The 22,295-nt window shown below is 41.4% G+C and overlaps 1 long non-coding RNA gene across 1 annotated transcript; it reads right to left on the bottom strand.

Moving 5' to 3' along the window:
• Positions 1-2,644: 2,644 nt before the first annotated feature.
• On the bottom strand, positions 2,645-22,256 carry LOC143443813 (uncharacterized). Its single transcript, XR_013113105.1, has 3 exons — positions 22,166-22,256; positions 3,393-3,503; positions 2,645-3,043 (listed from the first exon to the last, which is right to left on the bottom strand). It is a non-coding gene; the product is annotated as an uncharacterized LOC143443813 (long non-coding RNA).
• Positions 22,257-22,295: the final 39 nt, after the last annotated feature.

The raw sequence follows: 22,295 nt of genomic DNA, 5'->3' as shown, positions 1-22,295 counted from the left end.
TATAACAACCCAGGTAAGAATTTCGAGAGTCTTAACACTCACTGTGGAGCTTGGTCCAATCTTAGCAATGAAGTCTTGCTTTTGATGTGTTAGTAGCTGGATATTCTATCAGAGTAATTACCTCCGGAATTCATCAAATTTAAATGTGGGCTTCACCTACCCGAGAAATGCAAGCAGTACATTTATTATCTAGACCAAAATTCCACACCTAAAATGACTAAAAAGCAACCTCTCCAAAACATGAAGCAGATAGATCGACTTCCCCTCAGGGCTGCACATTCTCATACCTGCTGCTTGAAGACTTCACATCCATGCACCCGAACATGCATAACTGGTATCTCTGTGGCTGCATTGTCAGACTAGTGAGGGCGTGGGTAGCTGACTTTGCACAAAGCCCATTGTATGCAAAATGATAGGAACTAGAGTTGTCCTAGAAAGTTAGAATACAAATATTGCAGAGTCAGAACCCTGAGGGAAAGGAGACAAGAGCTACCACAGATGGGTGGAGTGTAGCAAATCAGGTACAGAGAGCAGACCCTGGAATTATGGGTCTTGTAATGTCCACACCACTTTATTCCAGGGACTCTTGCAGAATTCCTTCCTTCCTTTCTTGCTTCCTTCCTTCTTTTCTTCCTTCCGTTCCTCCTTTCTTCCTTCCTTTCTGCCTTCTCTTCTTCCCTCTACTTCTCCTTTCTTCTTTTCTTCTTTTCTTCCTTCCTGCTTCCTTCATTCCTCATCCTCCTTCCTTCCATTTTTCCCCCTCTTTCCTTCTTTCCTTGTTCAGGAGGTAAGAGAGAGAGACTGCTGTATTCTGTGTTGGGAATACAGGAGTCACTTAAGTACTGTAGTCAGAGTGATTTCTGTCTAGCTCTGTGACTCTTCCACTGAGAAGTAGGTCGTTGCAATTTGCTTGCTGTGACAAGATTCTCTACCAAATGCAAAACCAAAGGCCCCTTTGTTATCAAGAAGTCGTTTTTCTCAATGGTATTTTTCTAATGATCACATATTGTTTCCCAGGAAGTGCTCCTCAATTATTTAGGAGGAACAGCCTGTCACCCCACACACTAAGACTTGACTGTGCACTTGATCTCATTCTTTCAGCATTGGGAAAAAAATAAACAACAAAGGTTTTCTATATGTTTTCCTGTTCATTTGGAATGCTTGCTTGCTTATTTATTTACTCATTCTTTTTTTTTTTTTTTTTTCGATTTTTGTAAAAAGAAAATGATGAAGAGTGTCTCTTAAGGAGAAAATAGAAATTACAGAAATTTTACTGTGTCCTGTGCTGGACTTGGATTGTAACCACAGTCCATACAGGTAAATTATACATTTCAAAATAATTCATTGTAGGCATTTTTTTTTTAAAGAAAAATGATGATCAGGATGTTGGCTTTCAGGTAGAGAGAGAGACAGAGACAGAGATTGAGAGAGAGAGAGAGAGAGAGAGAGAGAGAGAGAGAGAGAGAGAGAGAGAGAGAGATTGAGAGAGATTTCCCAGAGTGGAAATAGTAATGGGAGAATGAAAAGCAAGGATGGGGAGGCAGGGATGTGCATAAGGAGTGAAGATAGAAGGAAAGGAAGGGAGGGGAAAGGAAGACACTGGGAGGTGAGGGAGGGGTAAGCAGAGAGGCAAACAGGGAAGAGATTGCAGGTAAAAATAAAACAGAAAAAGCCCAGGTGGGATTCATGCAAACTGTTCTCATCAACACTGCTACTCCTCCTGTCACGGCAACTGTCAAACAGGCTCCGCTCGTAATGAAAGGAAAAATATTTTATTCAGATTTATTAATTTGAAAATGAAGCCCGCCTGTCGAGAGGGGGACAGTTCTTCTCAATCTGTCATCGTTGAACCACACGCTCCTGACACCGGGATTCATTTGTCTTGTCGGCTCTGACAGTTGGATTCTCCCAGAGCTCTTCCTAGCGGATCGCCCTGGGATTTTAAACCGGATGAAACACATTCCGACAAGGAACAGCCTCTTTATTAATGCAAATTACATGAGGAGGAGAGAAAAAAAGAGAGAAAGAGAGAGGCGCCGGCAGCCGCTGTGGCGTTCTTATCCCTGTATCAGTCATCCGTTATTTACATTTATACACATTTTTCAGTTTTAATAAAAGGAGACCCGGATTTTCAGTGACATTTATGGACAGTTTGTTTCAAAAAAAATGATGCCATCACTGTAATTGTATGCAAAAGAACGCTACTCAGAACTCCCCTCTGTTTGCACCGTGTCCAGGGAGCCTGGGCGGGCCTCCTTGATGCACACAGGGTACAGCTTGGGGACCACCTGACCGCTGGCATCCCAGCACCCTAGGGACTGTCAGCGCCTTACCACCGCCCTACTTCCAGCATCCACCTGTGCCAGGGGCCACCTGGGCTGCCTGGAGACAGTCAGCAGTCTCAACTTGGGACCACGCAGGCCTTTTTCTTTTTAACGCCAAGTCAGGAGCTACATTACCAGTTACTACTCAGGGCACATTTAACCCTCATACCCAAGCATCACAGGTTCCCACCAAAAGTGGATCCGACCAGAAAAACCCTTGCATTTATTATTTTTTTTAATCAGAAGAAATAATAATGATGTATATTTAATTACGAAGAAAGACTAAATTCTTTTTTACTTTTGCCAATGCTGTAACTTTAAAAAAATGTTTATTATTTTTCAGTGGAGAAAGGTTTCATTGATATCAAAGGGAATACCCACAAAGGTTTGGTAAGGCGGGATGTACAGGTAGGAGGTTTAGAAGTGGATTCTCTGTCCATGGTCCTGCTTGGATGAACTCTTGAGAGTAGGCAAGCTGTGGCATCACTTTTCTAGTTGGTTCCAGAATCCTGCAGTGAAGAGGCAAAAGTGACCTCCTCTGAGGAGCCTACAGGAAAAGCTCTAGCCAGCCCTGAGAAGGGAGATTCTGATTCCAAAAGTTGCTGTTGGTGATGCATGTTATATTGGGAGCTCAATGACTCCCTCTTTAGACATCAGTAGGCCTGGTAGATTCCTTTTAGCCCAGCTCACTGGCTCTTGCACCATAATCGCACGGATTCCTGGAGGGAATGACAAATAAATGTGACTTCCTGAGACCTGCTTGCAGTCTTCTCACAGTACCTGTGCACCCGGTCTCCACCCTGCCACAAGAAAAGCAGCATCTACACCCGGGTCTCTGTCCAGAACAGCTTCGGGCCAGAGACAGGGCCTGGAATACTGCCCATCTCTTCATTTTTATTTCCTACCCTGTAAAATGTAATCATTAGACCTGACCATCGATGCCGAGAGTGTAGCCAACAGGTTAGCTGACCAAACCCTCAGGCCTCAATTCTGCCCTGTGACTCAGAAACTCTGGGAAAAGAAATGAACAGTCTCCAATTGAGGGGGGGATCTTTGGATGTCACTGACCTTTAAGAACCTCTAGACAATTCCTAAACTCCTCCTCAGCTCCATGATTGTGTTTTCCTCTCTGCCACAGTTTAAAGGCTTGTCAGGTACCCCATCTGCAGGCTCAATCAACTGCAGATGAAAAAAAAAAGAGAGAGAGAGAAAGATCTTTGAAAGACAATTACATCCGTACTGAGCAAATACTGACTTTTTTCTCATTATTATTCCCTCAACAATACAGTCTAACAACTATTTACATAGCATTTACATTGTATTAGGCATTATAAGTAATCTAGAGATGATTTATAGTCTATGGGAGAATTGGGCAATGCAAATACTAAGCCATTTTATATAGAGACCTGAGCACCTGAGCTTGTGAGTATCTGGGATAAGAGCTCATTCTGGTATCAATCCACTGTGGATTCAGAGAGCCCATACCTTATACATGTTTTAGAAGTAACAATCATAGATGAATTTTATTAGTTTCTATGAGCTAACACATTATATATATATATATAATACTTTATATAATACACACACACACACACACACACACACACACACAAGAAATTAGAAAACAAGATTTACCTGGAAAGGGTCATCCAGGGCTGTCATTTCTCTAATGCCCTTTGGATAAGTAGTGCTGTTTTATTTATTTGTTTTTTTTTTAAATCTAGTTGCCTATCTAAACATGATGAGCTTTTATTCCTGCAGGAGAGCCTTAAAAATGGTCAATTTCTTTCATTCTCCCTAAAAATTGTCTTCCCAATTAAATGAAAGGCAAAGAGAAGACAAATAGCCAGAAAGGCAACTAGAATCCCAGTGATAGGGAAAGAAACAATTAACAGAAGCCTAGAGGGGGAGGTTGTCTTCTGCCTGTAAAACAACACAAAAGACTACACCCAGCCAACATCCACATGTAAAACAAATGCTGGGACCAGAGCGCACTCAGCATCAGGGTATATATGTTTGTTTAATGATGTCTCCACGGTCTATAGAATTAATATTTAATAGTACTTGTCAGCAAGATTCTATACAAGGGTTTGTTCTGCCTCTTCTTAATGCTTGTTAGTGGTTGTGTCTTCCTGGTTGGCTTTAATATTAGAATTATGTCTTTGCATTTGCAGTGATGTCTGTCTACTCTCTACTTTCAATTTTGCATTATTTGGCAGGGTGAAGGATGTAGAGAGAAATGGAGCAGAATTTAAAAAGACTTTAATTAGTGCCTCTTCTCCCCTCAGAGTCCTAAGACACTAAGAGAAGTAAGTTTTTGTTTCTTGTTGTTTTTACTAGTGCTGCAGGATCAAATGTGTTTTTTTTGTTTTATGATTTTTTGTTTTGTTTTATTATGTTATCAGTATTAGTCAAATGGAATGGGCTTGTGGTAATTTGACATATGGTTTTATTTATTACTCTGGCTTGGCTATGCCCCCCCCCCCAATTGCATATTGACAACTAAATCCACCGTGAAAGAGCTGGGAAAGAGCGCTTCAAGAGGTGACTATGTTGGGAGAGCTCTGGGGTCTTCAGTGGATTAATGCCATCAACACAGGACTGACAAAGGGAAGTTGGCTGCTCTTCCTGCACATACCTCCCGCCATGATAGGAGGTAGCAAAATGGTACTCCCCAAGTACCAGAACCATGCTGCTGGATTTTGTGGCTCTTAGAACTAAGATAATTAATAGTGTCTACAAATTATCTAATTCCAGGTGTTCTGTTATCACAGCAGAATAAAAGAGATTAAGAAACAGAAAGCACAGAGATATAATAGTGCTTTTACCTCCTAATCCAGTTATTTGTCTTGGTCTCAAAATGGAATATTGCACAGTGGTGAGAGAGGGGACACATTTAATGAATTATAAATTTAAATTCATACTGAGAACTTGATATTATTGAAGGATCTTGTCCTTCATAGAAAATCATGAACTGGAAAGTTCCCTGGACTCGAAGTCTGTATCTTTGCATCTATAATAGGAACAATTGGAACACTTGACTTCTTCCTTCTCATTCAGCTTTAGTTTCTTCATTGCTCTGTACACTGTACACACATATTATAAACAGACAGGGCCCTAAAATGTATAATGTGGAAAAAAACCAAAATCAGAAATGTGTTAATTTCTATACCTAAGCTCAAATAACGGGTCAAAATCAAAACAAAGTTAGGATGAAAATATCATATAAAAATTATACTTTGGAAGCACGAAAATGGCTTAATGGGTAAAAGTACTTGATGTATAAGTCTGAGAATCTGAATTCCATCCCATAAAGCCACATAAAAAGCCAGTTATGCTGCCTAATTTCAGTGCTCCTATGAGCAAGAAAGGAAACAGAGACAGAAGAATTGTCTCAAAGATTCCGAGTCAGCTACACTGAAGTAAGTGTTGAAGCGACAATGCACAACAGAGACCCTGCCTTAAAAAAAAAAACAAAAGAAAAAGAATGAATTGACTCTGGAAAGTTGCCCACTGACCGCCACTTATGCACAGTGGCGTACTCGTGTACTCACATGCACACCGTGCAATGCACCGTGGCATACTTGTGTACTCACATGCACAGTGCACACATCCTATCTAAATGAAACTTTTCCAACAACAAGATTCTTTGTGTTTTATAGTTTTGCCTGACACATAGTAGGAGTTCACTAAATAGTAACTATTATCTTCAGTATGGTCTCGAACACATTAGATAAAGGTCAGTTAAATAGTTATGTTATAATGTCAGCGTTTTAGTCACAATGAAAAACTATTTAAAGACGAAGAGCTTAATAGATGCTTGACTGGCTGAACAATTGATAAATTTAAGCTTTGAGCACAACAGAATAAATCTGTTATATTAACAACAGAAACTTGGAAATATTTGTCAGTAAGAACCATGCTCAAGGAGTCTTGGTTGTGTTAACTCAGCAGCTATTGGCAAAAAAAAAAAAAAAAAAAAAAAAAAAAAAAAAAAAAAAAAAAAAAAAAAAAAAAAAAAAAAAAAAAAACCAAAAACAAAAAAAAAAAAAAAAAAAAAAAAACACTGAGAAATGAACACACTGATTCTGAAGGGCCCCATCCTTATTACTAAAAGTGGGCTTCTAAGTCCGTGGTTTTGCCGGGCGGTGGTGGCGCACGCCTTTAATCCCAGCACTTGGGAGGCAGAGGCAGGCGGATTTCTGAGTTCGAGGCCAGCCTGGTCTACAGAGTGAGTTCCAGGACAGCCAGGGCTTCACAGAGAAACGCTGTCTCAGAAAAAAAAAAAAAAAAAAAAAAAAAAAAGTTCGTGGTTTTGATGACTAAACTGCAAGCAGATGCTCAAGAATTTTCCAAAACAGTGGTAGTCTCAGCAACTGTATCTTCTATTCAATGCATAATTTGCACATTCTGACCAAGACCATTCGAAATGTCTTTCCATCAGTCTAGCACTGTGCTGCCTTCCACCCTACTGTAGACAGTTTCTATCTTCCATAGACTTGACTTTATTGCTCTAACAAAAGAACATAAATTCATTTCCTGGGAAGTCTACATGAGTATTTGCTCCAGAGAAGGTGCTTCTGTGAAAGCCTTAGCCATTATTTTGTTAAATAGTAATAATAACTTAACGTGTGATGACAACCACTGCTTTCTGACTGCAGGGTGATGTCTACACTTGTCACTGTTGGCTGGCAGCATATGGGTGCCATCTTGAAGAAGGTGAAGGGATCCAGTGCATCTAATGATGTCATTCCTCCAGAATCAAGAAATCCACAGAAGCACAAAGGGTTCAAAAAGGTCTCTACAGAGTTCATTTTGATTGTATCAAATGAATATTGGTTGTCATCTGTTAGATGAATTTGAAGGACTTGTACATGCACACATTTATAAAAGTTTTTCCTGGGCTACTTTTAGGGTGTTTATTTGTTTGTTTAGTGTAAGATCTACAAGTATTTTAGGGGCAGCGAGAGAGCTCAGTGGGTAAATGTGTTTGCTACCAAGCCTGAGAACCTAAGTTCAATTCCTAGAATCTCTATAACAGAAGGAGAGAAGTAACTTCTGCATGCTTCCCTCTGACCCCCACAAGCATAGTGAGAAGACAAGTAAATGTAATTAAAAAAATAAAAATGGGTAAAGAATATTTAATTCTAAAAACCACAATTAGAAAAAGTCCAATCCCAAAGAACTTAAATTACAAAGCCAAAGAATGAAAGAGAAAAAAAAATCACCCAAATACATGAATTCACTTAACTACCACGGCTCAAACTCTCAAAATAATAGTTTGTAATTCTCGGGAGACAGCTCAATGGGTACAGGCACTTGCTGCACAAGCTTGTGGACATGAGGTTGAATATCCAGTACCTGTGTAAAATTCTGGGCCTAGCTGTGATGTGTCTCTGTAACAACTCTGTTCTGGATTGGACTAGGAGAGCAGAGACGGGAGGACTGCTGAGGCCTAAGGCCCCTAGCCTAGCTCTGAGTTGATTGAGGGAACCTGTCTCAAAGGAGTATGCCCAAGAGTGGCAAAGCAGGACACTACCTAACTTCTTCTCTGGCCACTGTGAGTACACACATAGGCACACTCACTTATACACATGAGCATACTCTACACTTAACACACACATATACACACACACACAGACATATTGGCACATATAAAAATGAAAGTTCTCTGGTTAAATTTTAAATCAGCATAGCCTTAAAAAGCCATATGTGTATAATGTGTATAAAAACTAAATGTTTTCAATCTTTTGAAAGTTGCATTAAACAATTCAATTTTCATCTACTGTATTACCTGATGGAACAGAAGGATACAGGAGCCTGTCTCTGCTCTCAGAGGGTCTTCATGGTTCTAGAAGAAGTAGGAGATACATATGTATCCATATGCCTTTGCTTTTCCTGGCCCAAATGGAAGTCTATCACATATGGCATCACTGTCAGCGAGCAGCTCAACCCGTTGTTTGACTTGAAGCTTGTAAGGAGTTCTTGGCCCTCCTCTGTCGCTCACCATTACAGGTCCATATCGCAGCCTTGTTGACTTTCACTCATCACCTCTCCACTTCATAGACTAGTACACATACTCTCTTGTTTAGTTGTTAACCAGGTCCCAACTGGTACATTTCTCCTCTTACTGTATCTTCAAAGTAATTAAGAAGCTACAGTGTATGGACTTAAATCTAATATCTGACTTTACCAATTGGGTAACATTAGGCAGTTAGCATCTCTCTACCTTTCCCTTATCTTCAATAAAATAAGGATAATAACAACTATTAGTTTGGTTTCGAAGATTGTAGTAGCTTTAAAATAATACCTAGTAATGAAGCACGACATCAGAATTAGCTCTTTTTATTTCTTAGTTGTGGTCCTAGGGATGGAACCCAGGGCCTTACACATGCCAGGCAGCTTCTCTCCATGAAGTCACACCTGTCTCTCTGTTTATCTGTCTGTCTGTCGGTCTGTCTGTCTGTCTGTCTATTTGTTTCTGAGCCAGGGTCTAGCCATTAAGCTTGTAATGGCCTTGAACTCATTGTCTAGGTCGGGTTAGAGTTAAATTAGTATCCTCCTGCCTCAACCTAAATCTTCCATTACCCTTTATTCTTAAAATTATTTATTTTGGTCAACAAGGTCTTAAAAAGAATGGCTTTGTACTTAGAATAAAATGAACCTCATCTGTAATGAAAGGCCCTGTGGATGCATCCTCTACCTCCCCGAGTCCTCATGCTGGACCAGTAAGAACCCATCACCTTACATCTACATTTCCAGTGCACTTGCTTTGTTTTACAGAACCTCAAAGCACTGACCAATGAGGTGACTTATCATGTTACCCTGCCCTTCTTTACAATCACTGCCACCTTTCATTCCTTAGGTTCTGTATAAAGCCATAACTTTGGGGGAATCTTCATATCAAAGCAGACTCCCATGCCCTTACACTACCTAGCCTTATGTTTGACTATGTAAATTTTCTCTTCTACTGGAAGAGAGATCATACAATTTTTTTTATTAAAGGACCAGGTGGTAGATATGATGACACCCTGTGTTCCATCTCACCTGTGTCACCACCACTACTCCACTCTGTCATTGAAGCATGTGAGCAACAACTAAGCATATTCATGTTTTAGTAATAAAGTGCAAACACACACACATACACACACGCATGCACACACACACACACACACATACACACACGCATGCACACACACACACTTAGCTCCCAGGGCATAGAAAACAGGTGGATTTTGGGTCTGTTGCAGAATACAAGCTTCATGGGGGCAAAATGCTTATTATATCCAAATATCCAACCCAAGACTCGATATGTAATGTATTTGTAAGTTTACTTTAGTGAAAGAATGACCTACCTGCAAAGTGTTAAAATTATAACAAGATCTAAAAGCATAAAGCCAAATAAAAATTAATAAAACACATTGTCATGCTTTGTTTTATAGTTTACAAAAGTATTTCAAGCTGGGCAGTGGTGGCACACACCTTTAATCCCAGCACTTGGGAGGCAGAGGCAGGTGGATTTTCTAAGTTCAAGGCCAGCCTGGTCTACAGAGTGAATTCCAGGACAGCCAGGACTACATAGAGAAACCCTGTCTCGAAAAAGAAAAGTATTTCAATGTGCACTGTCTCAGTTGTCCCCCTAACAAAGTTTGAACTAAGACATGCAACACATTTGGGTGAAAGAGGGAAGAACAAGGGAGAGAAGGCAATATGGGGAGGGATAAGTGACACTCAAGTGTTTATTTACATATCTACATAAAAGAGTTAAAATGAAGTTACCCTATAAAGAGGCAACAATGCCCATACAAGACATCAAAAACTAATAAATAAAAAGCCCAACATCAAGAATGGATTACTTCTTTTGGAATTTGTTGGCCAATGAAGTCTCACAGACCCCAAACACGCTGCTGCCAAGTATCCTCCATAACTTGACAATAAAACTATCTTGCTGAAGACGTAGAAAAATGATGCTGGTATTGACCTAGACTCGTTATCCCTACTGTCTAGCATTTATAGTGTTGGAAGATGACATGCATGTTACTGGAGGAAAAAAATAATCACCATTTTTTTCTCACTTGTGAACCCTGGGAGCTAAAGTGGTGACTGACCTGGAAAGATGTGCTCCCAGGTGCAATAGTGGTAAGGGTGTCACAGAAATAATCAACTACTTTCTGGTAATGCCCGTTCCAAAAGATGAAACCTGTAATTGGAACCATTATTAGGCCAATAGTCTATGCATAAAGAAATCGGAGCCCCTAATGGAAATTTACTGCTATGATTCCCAATAGACACAGTATTAAACTGACACCTGAAGACTTATCACTATACTCCTAGATTATTAATGGACCTCTCAACCCTCATCAGAGAAGGGTTCTATTTGTAGTAGTTGGTGATCAACATAGCAACCCATGACTGGTCAAGGCACAGAAAATAAAAGACTGCAGAATGCTTAGCTTTAAATGGAACATGTACACTGTACTCTCTCCTTCTCAGACTCAGTGATTACTGCAGATGATGGAGTGGAAACACTATAAGAGCCAAAGGCAGTGGATGACTAAAGAGAAACAATGTCTTCTGGATGTAGCAGGGCAGTTTCCCACATGAACCCTACAGTAGTTGGGACAGCATGCCCAAGATCAATGCAAACTCAAGCCAGACCAAATCTGAGAATGGAGAGGTGAGTAAGTCACGTAATCTCAGTGTAGCCAATTGTTAGCAACTTAGAGAGGGAGAGGGAGGTGGAGGAGTTTTTTCTAAAAGTATAACTCCTAGTATGTAGACCTTGCATCAGTGGAAGGACATATTTGGATAATGCAAATTATTCTTGATGTGGGGAAAAGACACAAAGTTGGATGGGTATGAAATCAGGGTGGATCTCTAAATATGTTATATGACTAAATATATTATATGAAATTATCAAAGTACAAATAAAATTCTTGTGGGTTGAAATCTCCATACAATGTGCAGAAGTATTACAGTCAATAAATGACAGGGTGAAAACAAGACTCTAGTGCTATTTCCTCAAGCCAGGGGTTTCTTAAGAGTTATCTTAGGAATACCCATGCAAGCATCCCAGAATTGCTAAATGAAAACTCCTGGTCTTGGGAGTAAACCCTCCCAGCTTTACTAGCCTTCTGTAGGTGATTCTGACAAATGTTAATATTTGAGAATAACCACTGTAAGGCCATTGGTTTCAGAACTAACTTCATCTTAGGTTCAGTCTGAAGCAATTGCAAAAATCTTCAGTATCTGGAACTCAGACACAATTTGATTTGTTTCTCCTAAGCTCAAGTTTGGAATTTGTAGTATGTGTGTGTGTGTGTGTGTGTGTGTGTGTGTGTGTGTGTGTGTGTGTGTGTGTGTGTGTATGTGTGTGTGTGTGTTGTGAACACATTTATATACATGTACAGGAGAGGCTAGAAATCAATGTCAGGTGTCTTCCTCGGTTGATTCTCCACTTTATTTTTTGAGACCGAGTCGGACCTGGAGCTCATCAATTATGCTAGGGCAAGCTCCAGGAGTCTGCCTGTCTCCACCATCCCTAGAGCTAGCTTGATGGGCACACACTGTCACACTGTGGGTAGCAATTTTCTCTGAGCTGACACCTCCCATCCTGGAGGGAGGCTCCTGAGACTCACTGAAGAACAGATAGAAATCATGTGTATGGGAAAGCTGAAGTTTAAGGTTCACAGGCCCCTCCCCAAGGCTGTAGAAGCAGAAACAAAGCTGGAGGAATGAACACTTAGCAGCTAGGGTACTAGAAGAGGCTTTCCAACCTGGGGAGCTGCCTATAAATTATAGACAACTCCAAAGGTAGAGCTTCCCTGAGTCATCACCTATGCCATGGTGGGCTTCCCTCACGCTCTGTAACTACGTCATACTCCTGTAAGTTACCAAGGTGGACTTTAATGTGATATTTACTTGGGTCTGTCATTAAAAAAATCAAACTGTGTTGCACCCTCCCCATGAAAAGTGTCATCCAACACATACCCAGCTTTTTCTTTGGGTGCTGGGGATTTGAACACTCATCTTCATGTTTGCACAACAAGCACCTTACCACGGAGCCACTGCTTCAGCTTAAGTACCTGTAGTTTTTAACGCTCTCCAGGTGATGTCACAGCACACCCAGAGTCAAGAACGGAATCAGGAAAGGTCACGATGCTTCTTGTAACAGGAAAGAAATGTTGCCCAAACCAGTTAGGATCTCTGGGCCATAGATCCAAGCCAATATGAGGCCCTGAACTTATTCTCCTCACAGGACAGCTGATGATGGATTTCCGACAGCCTCGGAGAAGTTAATAGAGTTTCACAGGCACCACAGGCCTACAGACTAAGACCTACCTCAATAACTGCTCATGTTCCAATTTCTCTTCCAGTTTTATTTCCATTGCCACAGTATGCCCCTGCCCCCTCTCTGATTCTCTGCTTCTGTCAGCTGACTGCACAGACGCCATTAGAACGAAGGGCAGGTGCAGCCTGGAATGAGGAGGCAAAAACTCATCTGTCCCCTCCTGTTCTCGCTCCTGATGTTTTGTAGTTTATATGATTAATTTTATCAATTTTCCTGACCTGCTTTGCCACTGAAATAAATACGACAGCTGCTGTGTTGCCTCAATCCTTCCTCTTGCCAAGTGAGGTGCCGAGGTCTGTTTTCTTGTTGATCGCAGACTTGGGTAAACAGCAAGTAAACAGACCAAACAGGAGTCATCCTGGTCACACTGACAAAGCAGGTGTGGAACCAAACCGCATCTAAATGCTAGAAAGCCAGTTTCCATCTTCAGGCTTTCCCAGGGACTCATCCAACACAAGCAAGCACCAACTCCCTCACTTCCCTGTCAGCTTTATTCCTTCTTTCTTAGTCATCATTTCTCAGCCAACTGCTTGATAGGTGACAATACAAAAATACTTAATCTCTGACTATACCTTATATTTACTGCCTAGAAAGGCCTAAGTAGCAAAGGAAAGATGGCGTAAAGATATTTTATACGTTAAAATCTTTGTGTTTCCTCTCACTTGCTGGAGTAGAGGCCAGAGGAGAATGTCAGATGCCTTTCTTGGTCACTCTCTGTCTTACTTTTTGAAATATGGTTTCTTTCAGAACCTGAAGCTGAGGAATTTGGTAGAGGGTTGGCCACCAAACCCCAGTAATCCCACCTCTCAAAGTCCTAGGATTACATGCCTACACAGCCGCTGTGCCTGGCTCTTAAATGGGTTCTCAGCATCCAAATTTAAGTCGTCATGCTTGTAATTTTACTGAGTGGTGATCCATCTCTTCTGCCCCAGCAATTCCATTATGAAAGCTAGGTAAGCTTACGTTAGTCTGATGGTTCTCAACCTTCATAATGTTTCAACTCTTTAATACAGCTCCTCATATTGTACTGACCCCAACTACCCCTACAATAAAATTGGTTTTGTTGCTACTTTTTAACTGAAATTTTGCTACTGTTCTGAATCTTAATGTAAATATCTGTATTTTCCAGTAGTCTTAGGTGACCCTATGAAAGGGACATTTGACTTCCAAAGGAGTCAGGGATCATGACATGACATACATGTTGAGAACTGATGTTGCTCTGGCGAGAAAGAAGGGGGTGACTCACAGTGTCTATTTGCTTGTGCCGAGGCGTCTTGTCATTGATTTTAACAGGTATACATTTCCATTTCTACAGAGAAAACTCATGACTGAGATGGCACTGGTCCTGTCCTCAGCTGTACTGTCTTGGCTTGAAGTCCAGACTGTTTCCCCCTCTGTATCCAAGGTCTGCTGTGCTAGTGGCCAGATACACAGAGCATTGGAAGTTCAGGCTTAGCATCAGGTAACACCTAGGTGGAGGGCAGTTCAGCCTCAGTGGAAAAAAAATAATGAAAGGAAGGGAGGAAGGAAGGAAGGAAGGAAGGAAGGAAGGAAGGAAGGAAGGAAGGAAGGAGACCACTTTCAGTGTGTTTAACTAGAAGAAAAGCAAAGCACTTGGCTGTGTGACTTTTGGCAAGTTCTAGCCTAAGTGTCAACTTTCTAACATAAAAATACATAGTGACAGTCCCAGCTACTGACCCTGGGGTTTAAATTACCCTTAAAAAATATGATAGATATGCATGAAAATGCCAACAAACGTTCCTGACACGTGCTAAAGGGTTTGCTTTTGTATAAATTTGGTTCTCTTCATAAGAGCTAAGCTGAAAAAAAACTACAATTGGCTATTATACCTTTGACTTAAATATTGTCAGAGTACTACTGGATCTCAATTAAAGTGTGCGTGTGCGTGTGCGTGTGCGTGTGCGTGTGCGTGTGCGTGTGCGTGTGCGTGTGCGTGTGCGTGTGCGTGTGCGTGTGCGTGTGTGTGTGTGTGTGTGTTAGAGAGAGATCTATACATTACTAACACCTGCTTACTTCTCAGCCTTGGGAACAAACAGGAAAATGGGTAAGAGGCCATCCAAGTCTGCAAAGAAATGGAAATAAAGCCAATTTTATTTAAAAAAAAAAAAAAGAAAGAAAGAAAGAAAGAAAGAGAAGAAAGAAGGAAGGAAGGAAAGAGAGAAAGAAAGAACAAAAGAAAGAAAAGGGAAAAAAAGAAAAAAAAGACAAAGTACCAGACCTTAGGTTCTGATATCCTTCAACTAGAAGGGAACCTTCAGAGGCCATGCTGCCTCCAGCCTGCAGATCTTATTACTTCTGTAGAACAAAAGGAAAAGACACTACAGCAACTTTGCAAGTGTGCAGCTCTGAGGAGCTGAGAACCCTAGCAGAGGTCCTAACAGAGTCATGCCAGTCATAAATGGCTTCTCCGACCTTCTGTCTGCAGCACTTTGCCCCAGATCTGGCTCTGGGAGAAGCCTTTCATTATGGATGCAAGACCTGAGAAGTGTTTGGGGGTCCTGGTGAGAACGTGTTTGTTCTATGGGGTGGGGGGAGGATGTCTACGACAACCTCACCTACCTCTATTCTCTTCTTCATACCCCTGCCCCATTCCCTTGCATCTCTCTCACTGGGCCAGTCTCTCAAAATAAATGAACAAAGTTACATAGAGACAAGCCCCTAAGAAGTCAGGGACAGGTTCTCTTAAGCCTCAGCTGATTACAGAGCTATACATGTTTAAAGCAGGCCATCGAAGCCACTCTGCACAGCTGTGTGCCTAACACTCTCCCTATGCAGCTGAGTGTCTAACCCTTTCTCTAGTTTCTCTGGAGGTCCTGTTTATCTAACAAGAAATAACAATAGCAATAAATAACAATTAATAATAATAATAATAATAATAATAATAACTGTACTCAGTATTAGCTTACAGCTGACTTGATTTTCGTGGAGGACATCAGCCAGGCCGCTCCTCTAGGCCAGGGACCACTCCCTCACTACCCACAGGAGCATCAGCTGAGCAGTTATTCTGTGCCTCTCATCACTTGGCTCCCTGCTCAGAGCAGGGTTGGAAGAGATGGAGACGTTGTCTGTCTGTCTCGGTGATCTCCTGGGCCTGCTGAGTACAGAGGTATGAGCAAGCGCTGGGCTCTTCCTCCCCCATCTCATTTGTAAAAGGAAAATGAGATCAAAGGGAAGGGAGTGCCCCTGTTACTCTCCCTTGCATTGATCACCGCACACACATAATCATCTCAGTCTCTGCAGTGGAGAGCTGGAGGAGGCCCTGCATCAGACACCCGCTTTCATGAGCAGAAGAATCCAGCATGTGACATGATGTCTAATTTCCAGCCTCCCAATTGCCCAGGCGGACCTCATCCTCTGAATTCAGCTCTTCCTAAATGAAGGGAGCAGGGAGGGGGTCCTCCTGCTGGCAGAGCGTTGAAAGCACGATCCATGACACAGGCCTGGGAGGAAGATTTTGCTCGGGAAATGCAAGGGCTTCCGTATTCTGCACACCAAGCCTGTCTTCTAATGACAGCCTTGGGAGTCAGACATTTCTAAGTGCTAATTAGAGGTGTTGATTATCGTGGTAACCCTGTGGGGACTCAACCCAAGCCTGAGAGCAAAAGCCACAGATAAAATAAAGATTGTTACAGTGGCTCCCGGTGTCACATGAACATCAATACTGGATTGTCAATGCTCAGTCGCAATCCAATCTGGGACTCCAGCTATTGCAATGACGGAGTCCCAGGGTGATACACGGGGTTGTCACACCTTTCACAATACGCAGTTCTGATGGAGGTACAGATACTCCATCCTAATCAATCAGGAGAAGAAGAAAAAAAAAAAAAAAAAACAACTCACCATTACTCAGATATTCAGAGATTGACTTATAAGAGGATTTCACTACTACATGAGCAAAAGCTGTGGCGATGGGACACACAAAACCAACTTACAGCCAGAAATAAATGAGCTGCTTAGGACGCTCGCAGTCTGCGGTGTCTCCATTTATGACCTGACTCACGCATGTTTTGACATGCGCACATGTGACTTCTCTCGTGGCTAAGAAATTTGGGGTATTGATTTCTTCTCACTTTACATCCATATCCGTTGACAGTTCATGACTATATTGAAAAGAGGATGGGAATGAGAGACAGAAGTCTTGAGACGGAGTCTTAATTTGAGGGGATGGCAGTGGCATGAGAGCAGGGGCTCTAGGGTCAGAAAAGGGTAAGGACCAGCCCTCTTTAGTTAAGCGCTGTAAACTTTATCATCATCCTCCATCAGTTAGAATAATATATAGCATCTAACCTCACAGGATCATCAGGGATTAAATGAAATAAAGGCTATCTAACTGTAAGATTGTATCTATGTTGACAGTGATAAATCAGTCACATTTGGCCTTATATTCCTTCTTTGGAGTAAACAAAAAATAATAAAAATTAAAATTCTGCTTTTAGAAGTTTTAAAAAAAGAATTGTGGGAATGTGCTACTTAGAGATTATTTTGAATCCAAAAATTATCCTGAATTTATGATAATGATTATCATAAAAATAATCTCAGAGATCTCTGCTTTGAAGCTGGATCATCAGGCCAAAACTTAGATGAGGTCACTTCCCCAGAGCCTTTGACTTGTTGCGGCTCTTGGAGACAAAATGGCCACATTTTCTTCTTTTCTTTCTTTTTAATCTAAAATCACCTCTCCAGAATTTAGGTGAAATAATCTGTGTGGGTCTCTTTTCCTGCCTGTGCATTTGCCAAATGACCCAATGAGCTTTGTCGTCAGGAGACGCAGATTCAAGTTCACATCTAAGAGACGCAGATTCGAGTTCACATCTGTCATTTACTACTTCTGGCTCCTGGGCAAGTTATATATGTTAATGTTGATTCTGTGATGAAGGAAATAGTTCCAGCCCCTGAGGTCAATATATAGGATGCCTAGTGCTGGAAACACCAACTCTAATAAATTTCCGCTCTCCACTCTTGCCCACATTTGTTTACTGAGTAAAACTAATTTAGCTAACACAGACACCTCTTTCCTCTGCGAAGGAAAAACCGGCCAGTTAAGGAAGTGTTAACATGACTCCTCGAGTGGGTGTGGATTTGTGCAGTGAGTGGCATGTGGAGGTGGAAAGATGGGGGAGAAATTGCTCTGCATTTGCACAGAGGCAGCCAACCTAGGGTACAATGTTCCACACCCAAGTTAAGCAGATGCCGGAAAGCACAGCCGCCAGCGATGGAAGAGGGCAGAGCCCTGTGCTCATCTGTTTCTTCTGAGCTATCCCCCGGCTGCAGATCCCCTCCCCTTATCCCCAGAGCTTACATTTCTCAACACCCAGCAATCTGTACATTGAAGTCACTTTACTCTGTGGGGAAGCATAAATCTGGCCTCCTCCGAGTCCACTGTGGCAAATTGCTAGCACCTTCTCAGACACAAAGGAGAAAATCAAGGTTGACTGCAAAATTCTTCTAGTTGCTTTGTGGAGGCATCCCACTTGAACGCGGAGGAGAGCATTCTTCAAGGTACGCCCTGGAGAATGCTTCCAAGGTATGTACATTTGCAAAGGGAAAAAAAGGATGTTTTATGGTCAAAGGCTGGCAACATATTACGTGTTATGACCCACTGCTTGTCAGTTACCATGAGATTATTACAGGGAGTCCAGGAAAATAACTTTGTATTTTGACAACTGCTTCCCAAAAGAATTTAACAATAGAAACCATTTTCCAAATAACACTTGTAAATAACTCTGAAACTAGTTTTTAAGAAGCCATTGTGTCAATGAGGAAAACAGTCTCGATTCTCCCAAATTCCCGAAATTCTGTATAAGTTGTTATGTGGGTCTTCGATTGGCAGACGGTGCTTATTAAATATTTGCTACATCTGTGAATTGCACAACTGATTAACAGTTTCACAAATAATAGACAATTACTTTATGTCTGTGTCGGTTAGCGCTAGATTGTATGCAACCAACTCACCTATCAATCCACAAATGTCCATCCAACACGTACACTCGGATGAATGGTTTCACATAAAAGAACTTGTAATGCAAGACAGCCTGCGCACTGAGCTGAACTTCAGTTCTAACTTGGTCCAACTCTCAGCCCTAGATGAAAATACTGTGCATCACACTTTTTTTTGGGGGGGGGGGGGATCGTCCTCATGTCCTCATTTTCAATTTTGTTTCCCAGGTGAAAACAATAAATCACTAAACTATGTGCAAACTCTAATTGATGTCTTCATCCAAGGCATATCTATCTTAGACATCTCCTTTTTTACCTGGGACTAACAGTTACCGTTAATCAGATTATATATTGGTTAAAAATATTTCATTACAGGGAGAGCAGGCACACCTGAGCAGCACAGTAGAGGTAGCCCTGGTTGCAAGGACATGGGTGAGCCAGCCTTGAGGGCATGAGAGCGGGAGGGCTGGCCCAGCCCCTCACCTGCTGCAGTACTCAGGAGAGCAGGCCTTGTACTTTGTGTGCCAGCACAATAGAACTGGTCTTTGCCCTTTGCCAACTGCATCATAGACTGAGCTGGTCAGGACAGTACTAGAGAGCTCGCCTTGGTAGTATGGGTGAAGGAGAGTTGGCTGGCTGACCAGCTCAGCTACCACCCAGGCCCAGATCCAGGGTTTGAGTTGGCACACCCCAACATCTATTCCATCTATAAACTGCTAATGTGTGTGAAGGGGCTGGACCTACAGATCCATAGCTGCAGGATCTCCATGCATAGGGCAACAACAGGATATCTGAGAGGAGTCCTAGTGAAGACCCAGTATTGATAGTGTAGCAGAAGCCAGAGGCCTTGAGCCCAATGACTCAATTGCAATGAACATTTGCAAGTAAAGTATTGTGGACAAAAAGGTATACTGTGGAACTCACTGTGACACACTACAGCTTCCACAATGAGATTTTATTGGGGGGGGGGTGGGTTAAGGGTGGAGAGTGGGAAGAAAGAGACTAAGAGATGAGTGGAATTGGGGTGCATGATGTGAAATTCATGAAGAATCAATTAAAAAGTTTTTTTTAAAATCAATATAGGTGAACTTGTCAGAAAAAAATGGTGACAGTTTTATGAGCCAGCTGTTTAGAAAATGTAATATTTTAAATGTATACTTTGGTATTTTGAAATAAGGACATTCCCATGTATGATCAAACAAATAAACAAAAACAAAAAAAAATTTGTTACATTTTAGTCATTGTGTATGTATACACACACACACAAACATGCACACACATGCACACACATGCACACGTGCCTGTGTATGCCACAAGTCTAGGTGTAGAGGTCAGAGGACAACTTATAGGATGCAATTCTCTCCTTTTACTAGGTAAATTCCAGGCACCAAACTCAAGTCTTCAGGCTTGGTGGCAAGCACCTCTATTTGATGAACCATCTAAATAGCCTCAGAGGACACACCTTGATGAGAAATTCATATAGTCAAAATATTCATAATGAAAGGTGGTGCTAGATGAGGTGACAAACGACGAAAGAAATTTAATCCATGCACCCACTTTTGAACACAGGAAACATGTCATTTCTGTTCGTGTTGGTTTTTTTTTAAATTATGTTTTATGGTAATATTTCAGTCTCTGTGTATGAGCTTACCCATTCTGGGGGTGAGGGGAAGGCCTTTGTCTGGAGGGAAATGCATACTGCAGGGCCCCTCATATCAATGCAAATATCTTTTTTTCCAAGGTCTTTGGGAGCCAGCAGTGGTGGTACCCACAATGATTTACATTCCACAGCAAGGGTTAACCTCATCTCATGGTCACTGTTGTCTCAGGACAACTTGTCAGCCCACAGGAACATCCCATAATGGATTTGAAGTGGATTGTGCACCCCTTGCAAGGTGCATGCTGTATTTATTGAATAGACATTAAAAAGAACATTTCTCAATTTCTCAGCACTGAACTCAGGTCAATGGATCTTCTTGGCACTGACACGCTGAGTCAACTCCTAGCTTGACGCTTTAAAGGGACTGGCTTAGATTAAAGGGTTAGAATCTGTCTTCAATGTTTCCCTGGCAAAATCGTTGAGTCTTAAATCATTTATGTTGCCAGCTTAGAGCTTTACTTGGTCATTCTCTGTTAGCTTTGAAATACACACACAAACACACACCACATATATCACATACATAGCACGTACACACTCTACATACACATAGACTGTACATATTATTCATATACACACCACATACATTCACACATCCACACCACATGCTCACACACTAAACACATATACTACAAACACACAAATATCACATAAATAAACACATACATGCACATATATAATATATATATCACATACACACACACAACACACACACACACATATATATATCATACACACCCATAACACACACACACCATATATACTCATCTTTATACAACATAAACTAACATATACATACTGCATACACACACACAGTACAACACAACACATGCACACACTCCCACACAGCACACATTCATTTCATATGTAAACACATAACACATGAAGAGAGTAACAGCTTATCTTTTGCAGATTTGACGAGGTACTTAGACTGTTCCAGATACCATATAGATCAACTGTTCCATCATCAACAATATAATCAGAAGACCACAGGACCTGCCTATAATCCTCTGAATTTCTCACTCCCAGAGCAGTAACCCACCTGAAATAGTTGTGCCCTCATATCATGCCACACAGTTATCTTTAAAGTAGACCCATTGACTGACTGACTTTAAGGACAATTGTGTTCCCTCTCACATGCCTATAGCATACATCATCCCCACTCAGCATTCTCCAGAATACTCATGCAGGTAGTCAATCACTGTCACCTGTCACCTTGGTAGGAGTTTATGTACACATAATGACATTCACTCATTGATGTCTTCTTACAAAAGAAAACAGGGCTTTATACTCTTAGACAATTAGATGCAGGTCAAACAGAAACAGCATCAACAAACTTTTTATTAATTAAATTTATTGTGTGATAATTTCACACATGCACATAATAATTATTGACACCCCCCCCCAAATGCCACCCTCTGATTACTCCTTTTCTGCCCTCATTGCCTGGAGTTCTCGCCCGCATTTTCATGTCTACTGTTTTATTCTGTGACACACTAGAGCTTTATATGTGACTATGAATTGAGAGCTCTCTACTGCATCCTGGTAGCATACTACTGATAGATAACTAAAGATAATGATGTACCCTCGTCTGGTCCATCACTAGCAAGTAGTTTAGCATTAAGGCCCTGTGAGCCCCTTCCCCTCCCATAAATGGTTGTTAACAGGGCAAGTCTTGTGTGGGCCCAATGCAGATAACAGCAGCTGTCATGAGTTCATGATAGTAAGAGAACCCCAAAATAGAACATTGCAGCTCTTTACCCCACCTTCTAGATCTTACATATTGCCTGTCCTCTCTTTCCCAGTGTTCCCTAAACCTTAGAGAGGGGTGTCATAAATGACACATTTATGTCTGAGCCCTCAGCCATCACTTACCCTCAGCATCCTGGGCAGCTTTGTATCTCTGATCCAGTCTTTCACTGCAGAAAAGCTTCTCTAAGACTAGGAGAAGCTTTTTGTCTATGAGTATAAACAAAAATCCTCACAAGGCAGTTTGTTGCTATAT

Source organism: Arvicanthis niloticus, chromosome 10 (genome assembly GCF_011762505.2).
Source record: "Arvicanthis niloticus isolate mArvNil1 chromosome 10, mArvNil1.pat.X, whole genome shotgun sequence".
NCBI lineage: Eukaryota > Metazoa > Chordata > Mammalia > Rodentia > Muridae > Arvicanthis > Arvicanthis niloticus.
The sequence above is the reverse complement of the archived record's forward strand: the minus strand, read 5'-3'. Positions and strand labels throughout refer to the sequence as shown.